At 48.1% G+C, this 15,128-nt stretch overlaps 2 long non-coding RNA genes across 2 annotated transcripts in view; one reads left to right on the top strand and one right to left on the bottom strand.

Annotated features, from left to right (window-relative positions):
* The window catches only part of LOC311241375, a 36,851-nt gene extending 28,204 nt beyond the window's left edge, over positions 1–8,647 (bottom strand). The window contains exon 1 of the long non-coding RNA XR_014620533.1: positions 8,546–8,647. This is a non-coding gene — a long non-coding RNA (uncharacterized lncRNA). The remainder of the gene's footprint in view (positions 1–8,545) is intronic.
* The window catches only part of LOC311241746, a 290,524-nt gene that overhangs the window by 177,500 nt on the left and 97,896 nt on the right, over positions 1–15,128 (top strand). The gene's annotated exons all lie outside the window — the stretch shown is intronic.

Here is a 15,128-nt window from a genome sequence, read left to right as displayed (position 1 = left end):
ACTGGTGAGTGATGTTTAAAATTTGCAACACAAAATATTTAAAGTTATTTTTATTTTACATTATATAATCTAACTTTATAGTAGCCTGTATTGTCTGTACTTTCATGAGAGTGTGTGTGTGTGTGTGTGTAACCAGTAGAATCGAGACCCTAGTAGTAGTCTCTTTTAAAAGTATGAACTGGCCAATATAATAAAGAAATATGAATATAGAATATAAAAATATTATAACATGTACAAATGATTAATGATAAATAATGGAAATGTAAAAGGTAGTATTTGTTTAAGAATGTTGATATAGACTAACTAATGAAAAAGAACAATATTATCTTTCCCACAGGATGTTGCCACACGATGGGGCACTAAGCAGAAGATGATAGAGAGGGTGCTGGAGCAACTCCCAGCCATAAGAAGTGTCCTGGTTCAAGACCGAAAACATGGCCACCTCAACCCAACCTGGCAGGATGTTGCTGTGTTGGAGTCCATCAACGCAGCAATGAAACCAGTGGCTGACTTGACAGACATCCTCTCAGGAGAAAAATATGTCACAGTGTCCTCAGTTAAGCCTGTGCTGGAACTGATTAAAGGTGACCTTCTCTCTCCAGGCCCCGATGACACTGCACTGACAGCCACTATCAAAGAAAACATGTGCAGGGTCCTGACTGGAAAATACAAGTCACCTGCAATCCAAGACCTGCTGAGAAAGGCCACCATCTTAGATCCAAGGTACCGTGGCAGCATGGAGGAGGCAGAGGCATTGGATGATGTCAAACTTCAACTTGTGCAAGAACTACTGGACTTAAAAGAGCCAGAAGGAAGTGGAGAAGGTACCAGAGCTGCAGCTGCTGGAGGAAATGATGAAGCTCCTGCTGCAGCCGCCAAGAAGAAGAAGCTGAGTGACCTTCTTCAAAACAGAAGAACAGGTCAGGCCCAGGCTGGAGTTCCAAAAAGAGTGCAGGCTGATGCAGAGCTGACCAAGTTTCTCCAAGAAGATGCACTTGATGCATCTTCTGATCCCTTGATGTGGTGGCGTGATAATCAAAGAAGGTATCCTTTGATGGCCAAATTAGCACAAAAATACATGTGCATTTGTGCAACAAGCACCAGCTCAGAGAGAATGTTTAGCACAGCTGGCAACATCGCTACTCCTCAGAGATCCTGCCTTAAACCACACAACGTCAACATGTTGGTGTTTCTTGCTAGAAATCTGCCAAACTGAAGTAGCTACAGATTTGCACATGGCCTGTTGATGCATCTGGCTGCTTTGATTAATATCAAGTATTTTTATGTCGTTATTCTGCACTTTTTTTTTTTTTACAAAGGTACTCCTACTGTAACTGGATTGGCAGTGTTGCCTGTTAAGGAATGTATGACTCTCATCTGTGCCTAATGTGTAATATTTATTTAAGTGCAAACTGTGCAATACATTTTTACAGAGACTTGATTTATTGTTTTTGGTTACGTGTGTTTTTTTATTCGAATCAAGTGCAATGTTTGCTAACAGACAGAGTCCATTTTATTTATTGTTTTTGTGTTTATTACAGTGCATTTTTGTTAAGAGGCTGAGAGTCCATTTTATTTGTTTGTTGATGCATCTGTTGATGCATCTGGCTGCTTTGATTAATATCAAGTATTTTTATGTCGTTATTCTGCACTTTTTTTTTTTTTTTTTTACAAAGGTACTCCTACTGTAACTGGATTGGCAGTGTTGCCTGTTAAGGAATGTATGACTCATCTGTGCCTAATGTGTAATATTTATTTAAGTGCAAACTGTGCAATACATTTTTACAGAGACTTGATTTATTGTTTTTGGTTGTGTGTGTTTTTTTATTCAAGTGCAATGTTTGCTAACAGAGACTGAGAGTCCATTTTATTTATTGTTTGTGTTTATTACAGACAGTGCATTTTTGTTAAGAGGCTGAGAGTCCATTTTATTTGTTTTTTATTCAAGTGCAATTTTTGCCAACAGAGACGGAGTCCATTTTATATATTGTTTTTTATTACAGTGCATTTTTGTTAACAGGCTGAGAGTCCATTTTATATATTGTTTTTGTTTTTTATTACAGTGCATTTTTGTGAACAGAGGCTGAGAGTCCATTTTATTTATAGTTTTTGGTTGTTTTTTATTCAAGTGAAATTTTTGCCAACAGAGACAGAGTCCATTTTATATATTGTTTTTTATTACAGTGCATTTTTGTTAACAGAGGCTGAGAGTCCATTTTATTGTTTTCGGTTGTTTTATTTATTTAAAATGTCTTCCAATGTTAAATAAAAGTTTATTGCACTTTGAAACGGTGTCCTTGCATTATTATGCTATTATCATTATATTTGTGAATTTTTTAAAGAAAATTAAGAATTTTTGGGGGGAAAAAAATGTTAAAAAAAAATCTCGAACCGGTCGCAATAATATCGCTTATCGCGATATTTTCGGGGGCAATTAATCGCCCAGCAAAATGTGTTATCGTGGCAGGCCTAGTTATACGTTCAATAACATCAGCGTATTTACTAGAGATGTTCCGATACCATTTTTTCCTTTCCGATCCGATTCCGATACCTAAGCTTTGGGTATCGGCCGATACCGATACTTATTACATGGCGTTTTCACATTCGCCGAAATGCTTGCTTGTGATTGGTCAACAGCCCCCCGACTGCTGTCATTATTTTTCGATAATGACCGCAGATTTTTCAATAATGACCGCAGAGCGCAGCTGTTCGCAATCAAGCCCACTGACACACACTGTTTCAGTGCAATTCAGTGCTGCCGGCGATGACAGGGGGCGGAGCGACGAGCGGACCAGAACACAGCGGAGCCAGAACAGAGGCTGCTGCCCGCGATAATAATAATCACTTTATTTGGGCTGACAGAGCCACAGAACAGAACAACTGCGATTTGTCAAATGAATTAGGTATATTGTTAGTAAGTTAGCCATGTAATAAGCGGGATAATGTATAGCTTTACTCTGTCATTGTCGCAAAATAATTGACCGACACGGAGTTTAAAATACCGAGCCGCCGTGGCGAGGTGTTTTAAACGTAGTGACCTCCTAGCCATACATTATCCCTTACTTATCCGATACCAGTGCATACATAAAAAAAAACAAAAAACGATATTATATAAATTATACCTTTTTTTTTTTTTTAACAAATACTGTTTTATATATACTGTTTTTTAGTAATAACTAGAAAGTAATGGTATTTATTCAACAACAGGTGATTGATTAATGATACTAATACAAATCTATACAATGAGTATGGGGCTTCAGCACTGCAGATATACCCTACTCCAATGATCCACACGGACATTATACGTTGCTGCACTCGCTACCCACTGGCTCAGCAGATATACCCTACTCAGTCTGTCTACAAGGCTCCGTTTCAGTAGCAGTCGGATCTGTTGTGATTTTTGCACAATAAATATTCAACATTCTCTTTTGAGACTCCGCCTCAGACTCTATCATTTGGCACTAAAAGCTAAACATTGTCACCGATATGGCTGTCCGCAACATGTCATTAATTGTGTATGCGAGGTGGTCTCAATGACGACGTCAACGTGAGCTAAGTTAGCATAGCATGAGCTGCCGGTATATGAAAAGACTGTAACGTTACTGGTGACATTGTGATTTAACGAATACTCCTTTGCCAACTTGCTGTACTTTGCTTGCAGGTCTGCAGCCATTATTGCTGGATTATGAATAGCCCCAACTTTAGCCAAGGTAATGTTAAAGCTAGCTTTCGGTTAGCTGTTCAATGCTAATAACACCAGCCACCAAGCGAACCCATGAGCTCCCCGTCAACACCGCTCTGTCGGGACGATGACATTTAAGAAAGTATCTGCTGTTAAAATGACAAATGGCATTGACACTTTAATCGATTAAGCACACGTTTGTTTTATAATGCTTACTCAACAGACCGCAGTGTTGTTGATAAATTACGTCATATGGTATCGGAGCGCAGCATTAGAGGGTACTCGCCGATACCGATACCAGCATTTTAGGCAGTATCGGCGGCTTTTCCGATACTGGTATCGGTATCGGAACAACTCTAGTATTTACCGGACAATAGCAAAGCAAGCAATACTCTATTCATATCTCAGTTCCTTTCTTTGCTCAGAGCGTGCTGAGTTGTCCCATTCTGCGGTCTGTTAATAAAGTTTTCAATCAGACAAGTGTATAGAACGAAGGGCTTTTATTATAACATTCGTTGCAGACAGTAAAATCATTATGTCTCGTTTAGTACTCCTGAAGAGCGATGGTAGTCCACTCCGGCGGAGAGTTAAAGCTAACGTTATTAGCCGTGTTGTGATGAGCTGACATTCAGGACGTAAAAAACGTGTGACGCGTCTCTCTTCTGACCAATCAGTGGTCTGCACTGTTTCACGTGACTTTTCTGGTACCCAATAGGGTCGCTTGGAACCTCGATGGAGGAGTAGGGTATATCTGCAGAGCCGCAAGCCCAACGAGAGGAGGGTAATTTATTATTATTATTATAAAAAAACAGCGGTGACGCGGTATTCAGCCTACTCTGCGGTGGCCGTGATGTAACAGCAATACCGCGGTAATGCGGTAATCGCGGCAGCTCTACAGCTCGGCATTCAATACCATAGTCCCCTCCAAACTCATAGCCAAGCTCAGGGACCTGGGCTTGAACTATGACCTCTGCCAGTGGGTCTTGGACTTCCTGACGGGCAGACCCCAGGTGGTGAGAGCAGGCAACTGCACCTCCTCATCCATCACCCTCAACATAGGGGCCCCCCAGGGCTGTGTTCTGAGTCCCCTCCTCTACTCCCTGTACACACACGACTGTGTGGCTCAGCGGAGTAGCAACACAATCATCAAATTTGCCGACGACACAGTGGTGGTGGGCCTGATCTCTGCCAACGACGAGAGGGCCTACCTGGAAGAGGTCAAGGTCCTGGCGGGATGGTGCCAGGAAAACAGCCTCTCCCTGAACGTCAGCAAAACAAAGGAGATGATTGTGGACTTCAGGAGGTCGGGGGTCAAGGACTACAGCCCCCTCAGCATCGACGGGGCACCGGTTGAGAGAGTCAACAGCTTTAAGTACCTCGGAGCCTACATATCCGAGGACTTGACATGGACCACACACATGGACAGTGTTGTGAAGAAGGCACGACAACGCCTCTACTTCCTCAGGCGCCTAAGGAAGTTCCAAGTCAGTCAGAAGATCCTTAAGAACTTCTACTCATGTACAATAGAGAGCATCCTGACTGGCAACATCACCTCCTGGTTTGGGAATAGCACTGCACCCGTTGGGAACCGGTTCCTAATTGGCCGATGCCTGGAACCGTGTGGCTCCCGTGACTTTCGATTCCCTTATCGCTGCCTACAGTTGCGCAATAATGTTTTGGTAATATGCTCCCGAAATGCTCCTGCTGTTTGGCTACTTCTATGTGCAGTGAAAACTACTTGAATGCTTTAGAACCTAGTCATTGATTTAGATCAGGCTGAGCTAAAATTAGCCGCGGAGCTAACGTGAGCTAACGCTATTTAATCAAGCTCACAAAGAGAGATAAACAGCTGACAGCGGATAGTACAGGTACAAATACAATAAAACAGCAGGTGGGGGCTGTTGTGTAAACCTTGTACTCTTTAGTTCACATATAATGAGAGACGGAATGTTTGTTTACAAGACTGTAAGCCAGGAAGTACAGTGGTGCAACATACAAATGTGTCCGTGTAGCAACACAAGCCAATACCTTATAGGACAGGGGCCCGGGGAGCTCTCTCTCTCTGTGTGTGTGTGTGTGTGTGTGTGTGTGTGTGTGTGTGTGTGTGTGTGTGAGAGAGAGTGTGTGAGTGAGAGACAGAAGTCAGAGGAATAACAACCTGTTATTCAATAGATTAAATTAGTTTAAGAATAAAAAAATAAATACATTTTAAGAGAATCTCAAATACATTATTTTATTTAAGTGTAGGCTATAGTTAATGTTTTATTTTTTACAGTTTTTGTATTTTTCTGACATGGGGGCTCAACAATAAATGACAATCAGAAATGTCAAGTTGCATGTTATTCTAACCAGCTTAGACCCCTACGCTCTGCATCTTCTGGCCGCCTCAGACCTACTCCTATCCGAGCTCCGGGAGGGTCATCAAAGAGAAGTCGCCTATTCTCAGTCCTTGCCCCACAATGGTGGAATGAACTACCCACCCCAGTTAGGACAGCCGAAACCCATCCAATCTTTCGCCGTCGACTAAAAACGCACTTCTTCAACCATTATCTGAATAAAAAAAAATATATCTAACCCTAACTAACCGTACTGTCATGCACTTGTCCTAATAAACTAACCTACACTTTAGCACTCAACACTTTGATGAACATTGTTGCTCAGCTGATAGAGTTGTGCCCTTCCTGATGGCTTGTCGTACAGAACTTGTAAGTCCCTTTGGATAAAAGCGTCAGCTAAATGACTAAATGTAGTTCTGTTGCATTTTCAATTTATTTATTTAAATTATAAATTGATCAGGTATCGATAAGGGAATCGATAAAGAATCGAATCGATAAGCAGAATCGATAATGGAATCGTATCGATAAAATCCTATCAATTCCCATCCCTACACAAGACCGAAGCAGACTACAAAGAGTGACACGTTCAGCCGAACGCACAATCTGAGGGGGGCTCCCCACCCTCCAGAACATTTACAACAAGCGGTGCAGGGGGAAGGCTAAGAGAATTATTAAGGACTCGAGCCACCCGAACAACTGCCTCTTTGAACTGCTGCGGTCAGGCAAGCGATACCGGAGTCTCAAGGCGAGCACAGAAAGACTCAGAAGAAGCTTCTATCCCCAGGCCATCAGGCTGCTTAACGAACAATGAACACTACACAACAACAACCATCAAACGCACATAGCACACACATCCACACGCACACACACACTTTAAACAAACACTGTAGCACCCACTCCCCACACTTTATAGCACACACACTAACTTTAAACAAACACACTGTAGCACCCACTCCCCACACTTTATATTTATGGATGAAGGATTGCACTACAACTCGTACACCTTACTGTAAATTGTACCTAAAATTGTACCTCATCCCATTTCTGCTTTGCACTAGATAGTACTGTACATTAGTACACTGCATAGTATTGTGTATTGTATATTATATGGTAACTCAGAACATTGTACATATGTCTATACCGAACACTGTGACCTCATTTTCTTCTTCTAAATTCATGCTATATTATGTTATTATGTTATTTGATACTATCTTGTCTAGCACAGTCTCTGGAGCGTAACAGTAAGAAGCATTTTGTATGAAAGTATTCTGTACTTCTGTATGACAACTATTAAAGAACTTGAACTTGAACTCAATGTGGAACGCCCAACCTAAAGCTGTAAAGGAATGTGAATCACTACCCACTTTCAAAACCACTCTCAAGGAACCCCTACGGGAGACTGCAATTCGAAACTGGCCCCTGTAAATATCCTAACCCAACCCTCTCCAATGTACAGTAATTTACCTAGTATGGTTGTCAATATTCCAATGTACAGTTTTGCTTGTACAGTGTGTCCCCCCCCCCCCCCCAACCCCTCCTAACCAACCCCCCCCCCACACAACCCCACCCAACCTCCTCCAATGTACAGTTTTTACGTCAAATGTACATACTCCCTTTTCTGGACTCTTTTTGTATCACAAACAGTACTGTATTTGCAAATCTGGTATGTCATGAATGTATAGATGTAGCAGTACTGTCTATCTGTATGTCGTGTGTGTCATATGATGAATTGAAAATGGGGGACCCTGATGTAAACAAGACGAAAGTCTTTCTCTGGTCTGCATCCCCTTAACAATTGTGTGTATTGAGACGTACTGTACTGTACCCATTCTGCAATCTGCTAATTAAAGTTAATTAAACTATCTTCCATTAGTTGGATGTATGGCCTCTGCAAGGTTGTGTGCAGCCATTTGTTTTTGTAACATCTGCTACATCTGTCCCACGTGTTATTTGCAGCTCAGTTGTTAGTTCTGCCCCTCTTGACTGTGACAAAAAGGTTTTGAACAAACTTAATGTCATAGCTATTGGGCTGTACTGTACTCATTCTGCAATCTGTTAATACACTTTTCAATCAATCAAAGGGATATGTTAGAAGTAAACGACCTGACTTTGTCTACAACATGGCAGAACTCTAAACACTGTTGTATTTACTTCGCGATCAGCTGCTACATCAGCTGCTAGCTGGCTCACCTAATATTTCGAACTCCATTTCCACGGTGGTTGCTCACTGGCTTAGCTAGTAGCTAACGTGCTAACGGCTGTTAAGATTACGGTTTGCTTGCATTCGTCAAACATTTAACCGACTTGAGGTAACGTTAGCTATAAACTGAGAACGCGTGTTGGTATATTCCTGACCCGGCAGGTCCATCTCACTTAGCCCACCGGCGTCTGCTGGTCTCCCGGCTAACAGAGCTAACAGTTAGCTAACAGTTAGCCAGCAGAGCTAACAGAGCTAGCAGAGCACATTTTACAGTCACAATATAATATTCAGTGTTAGTTAGTCAAACAAAAGCCCCGTTTGATTTACCTGTGTACTTTTGGCGTAAGGTTGAGCGGCGATGTGATATCTTCTGCTTCTGATTCTCCCTCCAGCCGTGAGTGTCTCCTGTTACGCCGGAGACTGAATGCCTTCTTCTACCAAACAAAGCCGTAGAGAGAGAAAGTTAAGACACTCCCATCAGCTTGTGTTGTTATCGTGGAATGCGGAAGTAAAGCGCTCAGGGGGGGGTCCGTAGTTCAAGCGTTCAGCTCATTGTTGCCGAGGCGGCACTCGCTCGTAAGTTTACTTGATTGATTGATTGATTGATTGATTGATTGATTGATTGATTGATTGATTGATTGATTGATTGAAAAGTTTATTAACAGATTGCAGAATGGGTACAGTACAGTACAGCTCAATACATACAAGTGTTAAGGGGATGCAGACCAGAGAAAGACTTTCGTCTTGTTTACATCAGGGTCCCCCATTTTCAATTCATCATAACATATATGACATACATGACATACAGATAGACAGTACTGCTACATCTATACATTTATGACATATCAGATTTGCAAATACAGTACTGTTTGTGATACAAAAGTGTCCAGAAAAGGAGTGTATTGTAGTGACTGTACATAATTCACACGGAACTCGTTGGGAATGGTAGTTCCCCCCGGACGATTTATAGGGTGGCACTTCCGGCCACCGGCATTCTTATTTTACTGTCGATACGACTACGTCGATTTGTTGTTACGCTGATGAATAAAGAAATTGAGTTTAGCTTCGAGACACCGCCTCCGACTCCTTCTTCTCAGCGCTACACTGGTGACCCTGACATTAGTCTCGAGGAAGTTTCCGAGACGGAGAATACGGCGAACATGGCAAACAACGCTGGTTTTCTCAGACTGCCTGAGTTTTGGGAGCAGTCGGCGGCCGCGTGGTTCGCCCAGGCGGAGGCGCAATTCGCCCTACGGGGAATCGTGGAGGACGCCGCTCGATACTTCCACGTCGTCTCGAGTCTGAACAACACTACGGCGGCGAGGACGGTAGGCTTCATTACCGCTCCGCCGGCCCGGGATAGATATGAGGCGTTTAAGACGCACCTGCTCAGGATTTTTGAGTTGTCGCCGTCTGAGCGGGCCCGACGTTTGTTGGATATACGTGGCTTGGGAGACAGCAAGCCGTCGGCGCATATGGAAATGATGCTGAATCTACTGGGCGCCGAGCAGCCGAACTTTTTATTTAAAGAGCTGTTCCTCAGACACATGCCGCCACGGGTACAGACGGCGCTGGCCAATACAAACATTGTGGATCCCCGGGCTCTGGCGGAGGAGGCAGATCGGTTCTACCTGGCCACGCAGCACTTAGCCCCAGAGGTGCTGGCCCCGACACGGGCGCACATGCCCAGAGGGGGAGGGGCGAAGATGGAGAGGGGCGCCGCGGCCGACGGCAATAATGACACAGGCCTGTGTTATTTCCATGCACGCTTCGGCGCGAAAGCAACGAAGTGCCGCCCGCCTTGTACTTTTGTCAGGGCGGGAAACGCCAACACCTGCGCCCAGTAGCGGCCGTGAGCGCAGGTACGTCGAACAGGCTACTCTTCATTAAGGACACACTCTCTGGTCGAGAATTCCTCTGCGACACCGGGGCACAGAGGAGCGTCCTACCGGCGACGGTGGTAGACACCGCCGGCGGGGGGGGGGGTCCGCGACTGACGACCGCCAACGGTAACCCGATCCGCACCTACGGCACGAGGACCGTGGAGTTGTGTTTCGGGGGACAGCGGTTCACGTGGGAGTTTGTCACGGCCGACGTCTCGTTCCCACTACTCGGGGCGGATTTCCTCTGCGCACATGGGCTCCTCGTGGACGTGAGGCACGGCCGCCTGGTAGACGCCCAGACGTACGCTTCCTTGACTTGTGTGCGCAATGAAGTGGTATACAGCGGGCTGGCCAGCTCGCTCGCAGAAGGTGATGTGTACCAACGCCTACTGCGGGAGTTTCCCGGCTTGACACAGCCTACGTTCTCGGCCGCGACCACCAAACACGGGGTCGAGCACCACATAGAGACTCAAGGAGCTCCCGTGTACGCTAGGGCCCGCCGGCTCAACCCTGACAGACTAGCAGTCGCTAGGTCAGAGTTCGCCAACATGGAGAAGTTGGGGATTGTCCGACGCTCGGACAGCCCCTGGGCCTCGCCGCTGCACATCGTGCCCAAACCGGACGGGGGATGGAGACCGTGCGGGGACTACAGACGCCTCAACGACGCTACCACGCCAGACCGCTACCCGGTCCCCCACATCCAGGACTTCTCGGGGCACCTGGCGGGTAAGCTGTTCTTTTCGAAGGTAGACCTGGTACGCGGTTACCACCAAGTGCCGGTACACCCCTTGGACGTCCCGAAGACGGCGGTGGTAACACCCTTCGGTCTATTTGAGTTCCTACGGATGCCGTTCGGACTGAAGAACGCGGCACAGTCTTTCCAGAGGCTAATGGACTCGACGCTCAGAGACATGCCGTTTATTTTTGTCTACCTGGACGACATCCTTGTCGCCAGCTCCTCGCCCGAGGAGCACCTTGAGCACCTACGATGCCTCTTTACGAGGCTGGGCCAAAACGGCCTAATCATCAACCCGGCTAAGTGTCAGTTCGGGTTGACCTCCATACGGTTCCTCGGACACCTCATCGACAGGAGGGGGGCCGCCCCCCTCCCGTCGAAAGTGGAGGCCGTTTCCGCTTTCCCACGACCCCCGACGGCCCGGGCGCTCAGGGAATTTCTCGGGATGGTGACGTTTTATCACCGGTTCATCCCCCGGGCGGCCCACACCATGCGGCCGCTTTACGAGGCGCTGAAGGGCAAGTCCCCCAACCAGCCGGTCGACTGGACGGCCGAGAGGACGACAGCCTTCGCGGCCACCAAGGCGGCCCTGGCGGGTGCAGCCATGTTGGCTCACCCGTCACCGGGGGCCCCGGTCGCCATTACCACCGACGCGTCAGACTACGCGGTGGGCGCAGTGCATGAGCAATACGTTGACGGCGCCTGGCAACCGCTGGCGTTTTTCAGCCGTCAACTGACCCCCAGGGAGCGCAAGTACAGCGCATTTGACAGAGAGCTCCTAGGTCTCTGGTTGGCGGTGCGCCATTTTCGTTTCATGCTGGAGGGCCGGGAGTTTACGGCCTTCGTCGACCACAAACCCCTCACGTTCTCCATGTCCAAGGTGGCTGAACCGTGGTCCGCGCGACAACAGCGCCAACTCTCGTACATTTCCGAGTACACGACAGACATACGGCATATCGCCGGGAAAGCCAACGTGGTCGCAGACTGCCTATCCAGGGTCGTCATCGGAGCTGTGCAACTGGGCCTCGACTACGTCGCCATGGGCTCGGAACAGGCCTCCGACCACGACATCCAGGCCCTCAGGACAGCGGATACCAGTCTGCGCCTCAGAGACGTCGCGATTGGCGGCTCGGGCGCGTCCCTGCTCTGTGACCTCTCCACCGGGCAACCCCGGCCGCTGGTCCCTATAGGCTGGCGCAGGCGGGCTTTCGAGGCTGTGCACGACCTGTCTCACCCCGGTAGGAAGCCTTCGAGCAGGTTGGTGTCACAGAAGTTTGTGTGGCGGGGGCTCAAGAAAGACGTGAGGGCCTGGGTCGACGCGTGTGTGTCCTGCCAACGGGCTAAAGTGCACCGACATACCAAGGCCCCGCTTGTGACATTCGTGGTTCCCGAGAGGAGGTTCGACCACGTCAATGTTGACCTCGTGGGCCCGCTTCCTTCCTCTCACGGGTTTACCTACCTGTTCACTATGGTGGACAGGACCACCCGATGGCCGGAAGCCGTTCCCCTCGCCTCGACGTCTTCTTCCGACGTGGCCCGCGCCTTTATCAGCACGTGGATCGCACGTTTCGGGACCCCGTCTGACCGCTCCTCCGACCGGGGCTCGCAGTTCACCTCAGAGCTCTGGAACGCGGTCGCCAGCGGCCTGGGGGTTAAGCTGCACCGTACAACCGCGTACCACCCGCAGGCCAACGGGCTATGCGAACGTTTCCACCGGTCCATGAAGGCGGCGCTGCGCGCAGGCCTGACGGACGGCAACTGGGTGGATAAGCTGCCGTGGGTCATGCTCGGACTTAGGAGCGCCCCCAAGGAGGACCTGCAGGCCTCGTCCGCGGAACTGTTATACGGCCAGACATTGCGCGTCCCGGGGGATTTCATTCCGGACGCGACAACCCCTTGGTCCGCGGCCAGCCAGCGTTCCACCCTGCGAGAAGCGGCTCAGACCTTCGCCCCGATTCCCACGTCGCAGCATGGTACCCCCGTTTCCCGGGTGCCGCGCAGCCTGCACACAGCGGAGTATGTTTTTGTTCGCCACGATGCGCACCGGGGGCCCCTACGCCCCCCTTACGATGGCCCGTTTAGGGTCCTGCGACACGGTAACAAGGACCTCATGGTCGACATGGGCGGTAGGACGGAGACCGTGTCGATAGACAGGATCAAGCCCGCTCACATAGACGTTTCACAGCCTTTGGAGTTGGCCCTTCCCCCCCGCAGGGGTCGTCCGCCGTTGCCCCGGGTGCCACCGCCCACAGAGCCACCGGCGGCCTCACCGATGCCAGCGCCCCCGGGTGTCGGTGAGGGTACGGGCGCTTGCGACGCTTTCCCCTCTCCGCCCCCGGTTTTCCACGCTCGCCGAGGCCGTTTCGTGCCCCCGGGTGTCGTGGACGGCGCGGGCGCTTATGCCACTCCGCCCTCCCCGCCCCCGGCTTTCCGCACACGCAGGGGCCGGGCAATTGTTCCCCCACGCCGGGGGGATTTTGACTATGGGTGAATTCTGGGGGGGCTTGTGTAGTGACTGTACATAATTCACACGGAACTCGTTGGGAATGGTAGTTCCCCCCGGACGATTTATAGGGTGGCACTTCCGGCCACCGGCATTCTTATTTTACTGTCGATACGACTACGTCGATTTGTTGTTACGCTGATGAATAAAGAAATTGAGTTTAGCTTCGAGACACCGCCTCCGACTCCTTCTTCTCAGCGCTACAGTATATACATTTGGCGTAGAAACTGTACATTGGAGGAGGTTGGTTGGGTGGGGTGGGGTTGGGTGGGTTGGGTGAGGGCTGTACATTGGAGGTGGGGCGGGGGGGGGGGGGGGGGGTTGGGTAGGGGACACAGACACACACACATTTTACACTGTGCATTGGAATATTGACAAAGCCTTACTTGGTCATTTACTGTACAACTAGGTTAGGACATTTGTAGGGGCCAGTTTCGAATTGCAGTCTCACGTAGGTGTTTTTTGAGAGTGTTTTTGAAAGTGGGTAGTGATTCACATTCCTTTACAGCTTTAGGTAGGGCGTTCCACATTGATGTGGCATAATTGCGAAACGTGTTTAGTCCCTTGTTTGAGCCGAATCTGGGTTTTACATGATTTGTGGAGCTCCCTCTGGTGTTGTGATCGTGGTATTCACTGACCTTTGGGAAGTATTTTGACATGTACATGGGTACCTTGGTCGCGTAGTGTATCTTGTAGACCAGGCCCATTGCAAGTTGCTGTACTCTGTCGTCTACTCTAAGCCATCCTAGGTTGTCAAAGTGGGCAGGGGTGAGGTGGGTTCTAGGAGTCAGGTCAAGTAGTAGTCTGACTAGCTTGTTTTGAGATGTTTGTAATTAGTTTTTTAGTGCCTTTGAGGTGCTTTGGTACCATGAGGTGCAAGCATAGTCGTAGTACCCTTGAATGAGTGCTCCTGCTAGAGTCTTCAGGGTATTCTTGTTTACCAGAGAGGAGATCCGGTACAAGAATCGCCTTCGTTGGTTGACTTTTTTTATTACATTGGATGCCATTTTGTCACAGGAAAGATTAGCCTCTAGGATGGAACCCAGGTAGGTAATTTCATCTTTCCTTGTGATAATATTGTCACCCACTGTAACCGAGAAGCCGTCGGTCTTGCTGAGTTTGTTATTTGAACCGAAGAGAATGGACTCTGTTTTGCCCATGTGTAATGATAGTTTGTTGTCGGCGAGCCATATGCAGATTTTGCCTAGTTCCGAGCTGAGGGCTTTTTCAACCTGTAACTTGTTCTTGTCAGAGACCAGCAGGGCTGAGTCGTCCGCAAACAGGAACAAGTTGCAGTCACAAGCTGACGACATGTCATTTGCATAAATTAGGAATAGTAGCGGCCCTAGTATGCTTCCTTGTGGAACACCACAGCTCACTGTGAGGGGGGGGGATAGGGTACCGTTTACTTCCACCATCTGTTCCCTCCCCTCCAGGTAGGATTGTATCCAGCTCACTGATAAACTATCAAAACCAATTGCTTTTAGCTTGTCAATCAGAATGGTGTGATTGACAGTGTCGAAGGCCTTTTGTAGGTCCAGCATGACCATGCCGCAGTATTTGCCCGCGTCCACCTCTTGTTTGATGTGGTCGTTCAAGTAGAGAAGGCATGTGTCAGTGGAGTGGGATGTTCTGAAGCCAGATTGGAATTCGTAGATTAGATTTTTTTCCGCAAGGTACTTTTCGATCTGTTCGTATACTATTTTTTCCATGACTTTCGAGATGGATGTAAAGATAGAAACAGGGCGGTAGTTACCCGGGTCTAATTTGCTGCCCTTTTTGTGCAGG

Source organism: Notolepis coatsorum (assembly GCF_963971535.1).
Source record: "Notolepis coatsorum genome assembly, chromosome: 15".
Classification (NCBI taxonomy): domain Eukaryota; kingdom Metazoa; phylum Chordata; class Actinopteri; order Aulopiformes; family Paralepididae; genus Notolepis; species Notolepis coatsorum.
Note: the sequence above shows the minus strand (reverse complement) of the source record. Positions and strands in the feature narration are given on the sequence as shown.